At 41.2% G+C, this 10,876-nt stretch overlaps 1 protein-coding gene across 1 annotated transcript in view; it reads left to right on the top strand.

Moving 5' to 3' along the window:
- Positions 1–228: 228 nt before the first annotated feature.
- Positions 229–10,876, top strand: part of PLA2G4A (phospholipase A2 group IVA) — an 88,892-nt gene continuing 78,244 nt past the window's right edge. Inside the window, exon 1 of the mRNA XM_063298412.1 lies at positions 229–292. The gene's annotated coding sequence lies outside the window, so the exon portion shown is untranslated. The remainder of the gene's footprint in view (positions 293–10,876) is intronic.

Raw genomic sequence — 10,876 nt, 5'->3', positions numbered from 1 at the left:
CTGTTGCTGCAGGTCGCTTTCCCGATCTCTTCCACGTGCGCTTCATCCGGCTGTCACTCCACGCGTGAGTGACATTAGCAAAGCGGAGTTCAATTTTGAGCGCTTCCTTAAACCACTGGAACAGCTGACTCCCCAACTCCGCCCACTCGGCTCCGGTTGCGAATGAAAACTTTCTAGCCCAGCTCTGCCGAAAAGAGGAAGGCGTGAGGGGGCGGAGGGCAATCCAAAGAAGAGTCTGATCGAATCGTGAGATGCGCCGTCCTCTGAGCACCTAACGCGCACCGTCGACCCTGTAAGCCATACGTCCAGCGTGCTTTACTACAGTGAGAAAGGTTGGGGGGGGGGTTTCTAGGAGGATGGGACTGGGAGAGTTACCGTGTTAGCTAGTGGAATAAGGAAGCCGTTTGCCCATTGCTTAGCTGAAAAAATCAAACTGTTCCGTCTTGCCAACTTGCTGCCGTCGGACCGTTTGTAAAACTGAACAGGCGACGTTTGATTGCAAAGGAGGAGAAAGAGGGCTTTTGTGCCAGGAGTAGTTGCGACATGTTAATGTGTTTGCGTAGCTTATTTTGACCGGGTGGGAAAAAAGTTGCACGACTACAGATTTCTGTTTCGTGCTATCTGAATACAAGCCCTTGCAAGATATTCTTCCGTCTATCGGGAGTGCTTTTAAGGAAATAGTCTTGGGAGGGAGAGCGTGCCGCACTGTTTCGTTGGAGGAAATGCTGAGTAGAAACCGACAGTGTGGAAATGTTGATCAGGAGGTGAAGGACCGGTGGACGCACAGGACTGTTTTATTAGATGAGACGGTGAACATGTTCATGTGCGAACAAAGGAACAAGGGTTAAAAGATTCTCATATCTGGGAGTAAACTCTGTTGAACATAATAGTAAGAAGTATGCATGGGACTGATGTATGTCTTGGTATGTAGATTAGTTGGTATTTGTCTCTGCTTGTTCAAGGATCAACATTTAGTGGATAATTTATTTGTTCTTTTCCTCAGTTTATCTGTGTCCCTGATATTTCACTTGTCTTTTCTACTTCTTGATAAAACTGCTCTTAATCTATTACTATATGAAGGTAGTGTATGAAATGGTTGAGTTATATTTTAGTCAAATGCTTTCAGGTCTTATGCTGCTTACAGTTATGTCAAAGACCAGGTAAATTACAGTATGCTTAATGCAAGAGTGGGGAAAGGCAAAGTGAGAAGGTTGATGTCTACCATTCTCCTCTCCCCAGGTTATTTTTAAAAATGTATTATCAGACTTATTTATTTTTATGCTTTCCAGTCAGTGTTGACTCCTGGCAACTGCTTGGACAAGTCCCTGCAGTTTTCTTGGCAAGGTTTGCCATTGCCTGCTTCCTAGGGCTGAGAGAGAATGACTGGCTCAAGGTCACCCATCTGGCTTTGTGCTGAAGGCAGGACTAGAACCCATGGTCTCCCCGTTTATAGCCTGGTGCATTAACCACTATGCCAAACTGGCTTATTAGATTTATATTCCACCTTAATTTGTACAACTAAAGGCAACATATACAGTACTCCTGCCTCCTATTTTCCTCACAACAATAACCCTGTGAGATGGGGCTAGAACTTATGGTCTCCCAGTTTCTAGTGCAATACCTGAACTATTACACCAAACTAGCTTCTCACTCATTTTTGCTTTTTTTTTTACTGGGCAGCTGTGGACACTTGTAGGTAAAGCTTCATTTTTTTCTAAGAATGGCTATCGGTCCCCTGTAAGCTGCTGGTTTTGCTTCCCAATTACTTATTTTGTAGCTATACTAACATACTGTGAGAAAACTATATGGCATAGCAAACACCTTAGAAGACCCTATCAAGATTCAGGAGGATCCAAGCTGAAATCATGGGCAGAAACCAGCAAGAAGAATTTCAACAGGGACAAATGCAAATTCTAGCATATGGGTAGGAGAAAAAAAAGGCATGAGTATAGGGTAGTAGCAGTGCATGCAAAAAGGATCTGGGGGTCCTGGTGGACTATAAGCTGAACATGCATTAACAGTATGATGCAGGTGAAAAAGTTAAGCGAAAAAATGCAAGGCTACATCAATAGAAGAAATGTGTTAAGATAATTGTTCCCCTCTATTCAGCATTGGTTAGGCCACATCTTGAATACTGTATCCACTTTTGAGCATTTCATTTTAGGAAAGACGCTGACAAGCTGGAATGGAAGAATGTAAACATGATGATTCAAGGCTTGGAAAGAAAAAAAACCCCCTGAGGAACAGTTGGATGCAATGAGTTAGAGGTGTGGGTTTTCCTATGCAAATGAGTATGTTACAATTGGCATATTCCTCAGAATATCTGTGATATGAGGGAGGGAGATACTACTTCTCAAGTTTCTAGAATAATCACCTGGAAAGTAAGCATCATACACCTCTGAAATTGGCAAACTGTCTCCAGTGGCAAATTTTCTGAGAAAACTGACGCTTAAAAACTTCCCGGCTGGCTGATATTTCTATATTGGTTGTGTTTAGCCCGGGGATGAGAAGATTGCAGGAATGTATGATAGCTGTCTTACAGTATCTGAAAGGGCTATCAGGTAGAAGATGGTGAGGAATTGTTTAGTTCTTCCAGAAGATAGGACAAAAATCAGTAGGTTAAAATGAACAAGACAGTAAATGTTGATATGGCATCAGGATAAATGTCCTAATGGTAAGAGCTCTTCAACAATGGAACAGACTTCCTCAGGTGGTGGTGGACAATCTTTCACTGAAGGTATTCAAACACAGGCTGGATGGCTGGACAAGGAATTGGTTTAGGATCTAGATGATCTTCAATAGCCCTATCTTTATATTCTGTGATTATATGACAGACATCAAAGAAGGTATTTATGGATACCATATTTCTTGCCCTGGCTTAAAGTGTCAGAGTTGAGTGTGTATCTACCTATCTACCTATCTATCTCCTAAGGTTTGATCACAGGATCCAGATTTATGGCCAAACATCACAACTATTTGAAAAAAGGGATTTAACTCTGCCATTTTTATACTGAAGAACAGTTCGTGGGTGTGGAGAAGCAATTAAATAATAATCCTAGTAGGGCTAAGCAGTCTCCCCAACAAAATAGACTCTTCTTCCCCCTCTCCTTCCCCCAATATTTATCATTTTCTGAATTTTCCTACTTAAAACTCATGGTATATTGGGGAACAGGTAGTATGCAAGGAAAAGAAGGTAGAGGTTATTCTGAACTTTTCTGTTCTGTTTAGCCTCTCTGTTCATTGTGGGTTTAGGGCTTCTAATGCTGTTATGTCTGGTTGGGTGATGCATCATGGGAAGTAAGTCACAAAAAGAATGGCACTTCATCCCTGCATTCACTTTATTTGTATGCTCTCCTTCTGAGTTCAGAGTTTTGGGCCTGCTGTAGCTCAGCCCTTCATACAACCCAATCAGAGAGGGTCAGAGAACAGGATACTGTCTTCTTTTGCCAAACCATTCTCTGGCTGGACCTGCTAAACCCATTCCTCCTGGGCTGCATTATCAAAGAGAAAGGATGAGTGCGTTGCAGAGTTTGGAGGCAATTATCACTTGTCTATCCTGCATCTGTGGGTGGTACGGATGAAGATTGAATTCAATAGGCAGCAGCCCTGGACTTGTGTTACCAGGAGGTGGAATTCAGATGAGAGTGAACAAAGTAGCTGCTCCTGCCATGACCACCCCTGCTGCTTTTGCTTACTCCTCAATCCTCCTTAACTCCCCCACCCCAGCAGTTCAGCATACAGCCATGGTATTCCATACCAGGTGAGAATCCAGAGGTTGAGCAGAGAGAACCTTCCTCTGTTTGCATGCTTTCTTGCCCCAAGAATTGAGCAGCACCTGTAGATTGAGGCAGAGGAACCAGTGATTGTTTTGGGCAGGAACAGCTGCTCCCTTCTCAAAACTATTCAGTGGAGGGATTGGACAATTGCTAGTAACTCCTCTTTTTGATTGTTCTTCTTCCACCTCTCTTTTTAACTCCTGTCTTTTTGGAAAATGAACCAGAAGGAACTGGTCTTAATTCAGAGGGAATCAACAGGACTGCTTCTTAGGCAAGAAGTAGCCATCATGTATGCCTGCTCATTTTCTCACTAAGTGCTCTGGAGAGTTGAGCTAATTGGGCCCAGTCTTATGACCATGATGTCCAACGGGTTTGCAGATAAGCAAGGAGGAAGTTCCTGCTCCTTGTCTGACCAATCATCTATTCTGTACTACCCATGGCACTTCTTAAATTTCTCCAGTATGTAACATTGTGGTCACAATTCTTATTATGATATGTAGGGAGGATGATCAAGAGAGGTAGGAGCTACTGCTATTTTGTCTTGCTTTTGAGAATTAGATAGAAATTGGGAAGGTCTTTTTGCTTTCTTCTTTTCCAGCAGATACTGCAAGGCAGGGGCAACAACCAGTTTGCATGAGCATTAAAGTTGTCCTTGAATAAAGCTTGGCTTTTGGAAAGGACAGTTTTCTTGGCATCAGTTTGGAAGTGGTTTACTAATGCTTTCTCCAGAATGTTTTGACTTAAGGGACTAGCAATGTTTAATTATGTTTTCCCGAAAGGTAGCCTGTCTGGGCAACAGATGGTATTGGCTTCAGACTGAATAGTTGGATAAAGCAGTCATTGTGAATAGTACTCAGCCACAGCTTTTGAACTGCATCAGGTTGTCCATGCAGCAGAAAACTTAACTACACAGTGTGTAAAGTTAAGTATCTTTTACATCTTCAGATCTCTTAGGGTAGGAAGAGACATTCTGGGGGAATGCTGACCTAGTTATAGTGCCAATACAAAGTGAGATGCAGATATACTTGAAAACAAGACTCAGTATACAGTAGGGAGAGAATTTAACTCTTTTCCTACCTGTTGGTTCTACCTTACAAATGGTCCTTCCCTGACGGGGCTGTTAGACCAGAAGTGAATTTTTAATGGCTGACAATTGCTCTTGGAAAGAACATTTGCAGTGGAGGTTAGCCTAATGTAAGAAGGGTTTGGGGTACTCCCTACGGATATCTGGTCTCTCTCTTCTGCAAATACAGATTTCCCGAGAGAATGTTCATTCATCTTCTGTCATTTATTGTCTGATCAGCAGAAAGACAGGAAGATTATCTTTTGTAGAGGAGACTGTTCTTTTAAACAATGGCAAGAAGAACCATAGTTCTTTTAAACAATTACAAGCAAAGCAATGTTCCCTGCCCAGGAAAAGCTGGCATGCTGTGGTAGATTCCCATGATAATAGTTCTTCTTGCCTTGATAATGACCTGTTTTTGTTGGAATTATGCTGTAGTGGGCACAGAGGTAGCGTGGGAAAATATATCTACATGGTAGGATTAACCTGATTTAACAATGACTGTTTCTACTTTGGGAATGGTAGAACCAAAGGACTGTTAATGCTCTGGTAGACATCAAATGAGAGAGATTCACAAATGAATTCAATCAGTTTACCCTCTTAAGTAAACTTGGTGAAGTGCAAGTAGTCTCTCTTAAAAGATTATTGCTTGTAAACAGTCCACTCTCAGCTTTAGTTGTTCGGTTATGTTCAATTTATATGGATTACTAATAAGCTATTTTATTCTTGAGGAGTCGTCATAACTGCACTGCCATTTTGAAACTGTTTTTTTGGTCAGTTGTATGTCCCAGCACTTGAGCACTACCTTGAAATAGTTAATGGTGAACGATAAAGAGAAGTAATGACTTCTATTAAGCAAGAGTCTTTCAAAATTTCCTTGTGCGAAAATCATTGCTGGAAAAAAAAAAAGGCAGGCCTCTCTCTCCAAACAACATTGTTGATACTTTCTTACAAAGAACTCTTGATGTTAAAACAGCTTTTCCCAGATTCTGAATTTTCATCAAATTATTCTTCTAAGCATCAAAGTAAATGTTAAATGTGTTCAAATTCAGGCTCTGTAATAGATAATTGTAAACACCCTGGCCAGGGCTAAATTGGTGTAAAGCTGATTCTACTTGTAACATACATTTGCTGTGGCAGAGATTGAAGGATCAAGCTCTCCTAGTTCACCGTAGTTTATAAATTCCCCCAGGAAGTACTACCCTGTAAGTAGTGAATCTATTCTAGGACTTCAGCTGTAAATCTGAATATTCTCTAATAAACAGATAAATCTGTTATTATTAAATAGCTAGTTCCATCTTCGATTCAATAAACAAAGTTGCACTGCCACAGACAGACCCGGTGTGTAATCTGGGGGTCCTCCTGGACTCTCAACTCCTCGAAGAGCAGGTGGTAGTTGTGGCCAGGAGGGCCTTTGCACAACTTCATGTTGTGTGCCAGTTATTCCCTTTCCTTGATCGAGAGGCCCTCCAATCAGTCACTCATGCCCTGGTCATCTCCCGTATAGACTACTGCAACATGCTGTACATGGGGCTACCCTTGAAGAGTATCTGGAAGCTTCAGCTGGTCCAGAATGAAGCTGCATGGGAAATTCTTGCTGCCCCAAGATTGGTACGTGTAACACTCCTGCTGCGCAAGCTGCATTGTTTGTCATGAGTAAGGATGGCGAGCAGGGGGCTCCCATCCAGGCTGTAAAGCGCATGCGTAGTACTGAGGAATTAGGTAGCCATTCAAAGAGACACAGATCGGGCCTGCCTTAGCCTTTGGGGTTTATATGTTTGGGTTTTTCCCACGCTTCTTCAGTTAGGATTTTCTGTTTATGTAGCAGTAATAAAACACTAGAGACCTATTCCTTGTCTCAGCGTGGTTCCTGGCTGTTAGGACATTGTTTGCTTCCAGGTCCAATTCAAGGTGTTGGTTATTACCTTTAACGCCCTACATGGCATGGGTCCAAGCTACCTGAGGGACTGTCTCATCCCCATCATATTGACCCGTCCCACACAGTCATGCAGAGAGGGCATGTTATGGACCCCGTCTGCAAGAGAATGCTGACTGGCGGGGTCCAGGAAGTGGGCCTTCTCTGCAGTAGCGCCCGCCCTGTGGAACACTCTTCCCCCAGAGGTGAGGCAGGCCCCCTCTCACCTGAACTTCCAGAATAAGTTAAAGACGTGGCTCTGCCACCTTGCTTGGGATGAGGGGGGGAGCAATCATTTCTGGGGATGGCTACTGCCTTAAGGTGGTCTTAAACATGCACAAATTGAATTAGAACCTTGAACTTTCATCTTGGTCCCATTTTATATTTATAGTTGTAATCGAAATTATTCAACCCCCATTGCAAATCAGGTTGATTGTAAAAATATACTGAGTTTCAGCTGTTTGCAATAAACAAATCAAACAAAAGCAATTGAAATAGCTCAACACAACAAATGCTTCAAGTGGTGTCTCCAAATTCAACTGAAAATGCAACTTATAATGACTTATCCAGTCTCAATATTATTCAACCCCCTGAATAGAATCTGTCACAACAGCACACATACAGTATGCAAAACAGGTGTTGTCTCAAGCACACCTGATGCAACTAATCAAGGGCTTCATAAGTTGCACCAGGTGTGCTTGAGCTGGAACACATGAAATACCTGAAGTGGCTAGGGGCTTGTTGAGTGTCATGTTTGACTGCGTGTTAGAAATACAGTATGGCTAAGTCAAAAGAATGGCCCAGAAAGGTAAGAGGTCATTGCCATTCACAAACAAGGAACAGGATACAAAAAGCTAGGAAAGGCACTGAATGTTTCTAGAGACACTGTTGGAAGCATAGTTTGCAAGTTCAGAGTTAAAGGAACAGTGGTTACACTACCTGGATGGGGCAGAAAAAGGAAGCTGTCAGTGGCTGCAACCAGATTTCTGAGAAGGCAGGTGGAGAGAAACCCTCAAGTGACTGCAAAAGACCTGCAGCAAGACTTGGTGGCAACAGGCACTGAGGTTTCAGTGAGCAAAGTAAGGCGCATACTAAACACAGAAGGTTCCCATGCCAGAACTCCAAGACGTACACCACTACTGACCCAAAAGCACAAGAAAAGTTGGCTCCAATATGCTCAAAATCATATGAATAAGCCACAGAAGTTTTGGGATTCTGTTCTGAAACAAAATTGGAATTTTTTGGCCTGATGGATCAGCGGTGTGCCTAGAGGAAGAAGAATGAAGCATATGCTGAAAAGAACACTCTGCCTACAGTTAAGCATGGTGGTGGCTCGGTGATGCTCTGGGGCTGCTTTGCATCCTCTGGCACTGGAAACCTGCAGCATGTAGAGGGCAAGATGGATTCATTGAAGTATCAGGAAATCTTAGGAGAAAACGTCATGCCATCTGTAAGGAAGCTGAAGCTTGAGCTTTATTGAACCTTCCAACAGGACAATGATCCCAAGCATACCTCAAATTCCACTAAGGCTTGGATGCAGAAGAAGTCCTGGAAGATTCTACAGTGGCCATCACAGTCACCTGACTTGAACCCCATAGAAAATCTGTGGTGGGATTTGAAGAAGGTGGTTGCAGAATGCAAACCCAAGCATATTACTGAACTGAAGGCCATTACTCATGAGGAATGGGCTAAGATTCCTCAGAATGCTGCCAGAAGCTGGTGTCTGGCTATGCATCTCATTTGCAGCAGGTCATAATAGCAAAAGGATGCTCTACTAAGTACTGGAGATGCTTGCCATGAAGGGGTTGAATAATTTTGAGACTGGAGAAGGCATTTTAAGTTGCATTTTCAGTTGACTTTGGGGACACCATTTGAAGCATTTGTTGTGTTGAGCTATTCAATTGCTTTTGTTTGATTTGTTCATTGCAAACAGCTGAAAGTCTGTACAGTTTTACAATCAACCTGATTTGCAATGGGGGTTGAATAATTTTGATTACAACTGTATATCTATATTGTATATGTTATATTTTATGTATTATGCTGTTTTAGGGTATTTTAACATTATTGTAAGCCACCCAGAGTTCCTCTTTTGGGGGAGATGGGCGGTGACGAAATTTGAGAAATAAATAATCATAACAACTTAATGGTGCAAAAAATTAAATTCATATTTCAACTGTATACAGATATTAAAAAGCATAATTTGAAATTTACAATAAGGAAGTCCATTTACAATATAACATTTAAGACCTGTATTAAAAGCCTTACCTTTGGTAAAGCAAAATTATAATTCACTGTAGCTGAATAACAGATGCTCTGCAATGAATGAATTATTGTGCTGTGGGGCAAGCTCATGATGAGAAGCAGTTTGATTCCTTGTTGTAATAATGCTATTAACTAGGAGAAAGTCTCATTGAAGTCATTCTGATGTAATTTCAACCATAGGGTGGTGTAGACAGTTCACTCCAATGTTTATATTTCAATCTATTCATTAGATTCACTGCATTGAAAAGTGTTAGACTATATTATCTGAACAATAAAAAGTAGTCTGCAAATGTGTATGTGTGTGTATGTATGTATGTATATATATATGCACATACATACACACACACATATATAGTTCAAGTCATTGCTGATTGGATAATGGGTGGGCTTCCATCTGCCAATACCTTGGCCATTCGGGTAAATTCAGCAACAACTAGTAGGCCAAGTTGTCAAGCTAGATACAGTATTCCAGGTGAAACAGGCTTCTTTAATTTTTGATTTAATTTTGTTGGTACAACTCTTATTTTAAAAATGCCTTTAAAATGGGAAGGTTGCAACCATTGTCATATTTAATGAAAAATGTGATCCCCAGAATAGCTGGGAGTTGGGCGGCATATAAATGTAATAAATTACTACCAATATTTTCATTATCATTATTATTATGCTCTTAAAGAAGAAAACATGGAGAAAGGACATTTGTTTATTTGGAGGGCCCCTCCCCCACATTTTCCCAAAGTTTATTTAGTGGTCCATGTTTTCAGAAAGTTTGAGAAGCACTGTTCTTGTGAACTACATGTTCACTCAATGGGAACTGAACCGTTCTCAAATAGACTATAGTGTGAGCATTGGTATATCAAACTTAACTATACAGAGCAACTTCAAAGTCAGACAAAAAATGGCTCCTTTCCCCCAAGCAGCACAGGTAACAATGTTTTGTTTTAAGTGTGCACATTATTTTCATTTTCTGGTTAGTTCTGTCCAGAAATACTTTTCATCTTAGGTATGAATTCTGTGCTAACTATAAATAAACCATTGATAGATGATTGGTAACCATGCAGCTGGTAGGGTGGGGGAGAAATCAACATTAGTGAAAGACTGGATAGGTACTACCATTATTATGGTTAAGTAGAACATGTGAATGCTGTTATATTGTGTAGCTTATGGCTTTGAGCTGTAAGGATTTGATAAAGCTTTTGTTCTTCTGTGATAAATATTTGCATTATATGCAAAAAAAGAAAAAGACCTTGGCTATTAATGTATTGCCTGCTTTTCCTATCCAGAATTATTTGTTTGTTTGTTTGCTGGAGCCTTGCCATAATACCATAGTTTTCTAGAATAAGGTTATTTTCCAGAAGTGGAACTACCGATTTGGCAGCTCCCCTGGTCAAAAGTCCGAATATGAACCCTGTCTTGGAATGATCTATGGGGAGTTCTGCCCATCTCAAAGGACATGTGTAATTCATATTGAGGGATGAAAGTTTGAAATCTCTCTCGAATTCCATCATGCTTACCTAGCCAGGAAACCAGCCTGCTGCCTAGGTCAGGTAGTGAATCTGGATAGCTAGCTGATTCAGATGCTGCTCTGTTTGGTCCTTATACTAGAGCAGGTTGGTGATGCTCTGTTTAATGGTCAATAACTTGGCAAGACAATTGGTTGCCATTGGAATGTCATTAGAATTAACTGTCAGGTTTCTCCCTTTTGGCTAGATAAGAGCCAGTTAAGCAGACCCACGAGTATCCAGGAAATTTTGATAAGTTTTATTGTGGAAAAAGCCATTATGAAGGAATTCCAACGACTGCTGTTGTATTAAAAGCAAAATCTATTTATAATGAAATCAGTGTTCATATTCTTGCATCTCC

This window comes from Candoia aspera, chromosome 3, assembly GCF_035149785.1.
Source record: "Candoia aspera isolate rCanAsp1 chromosome 3, rCanAsp1.hap2, whole genome shotgun sequence".
In the NCBI taxonomy this organism is placed as follows: domain Eukaryota; kingdom Metazoa; phylum Chordata; class Lepidosauria; order Squamata; family Boidae; genus Candoia; species Candoia aspera.
This window is presented reverse-complemented; position numbering and strand designations above follow the sequence as displayed.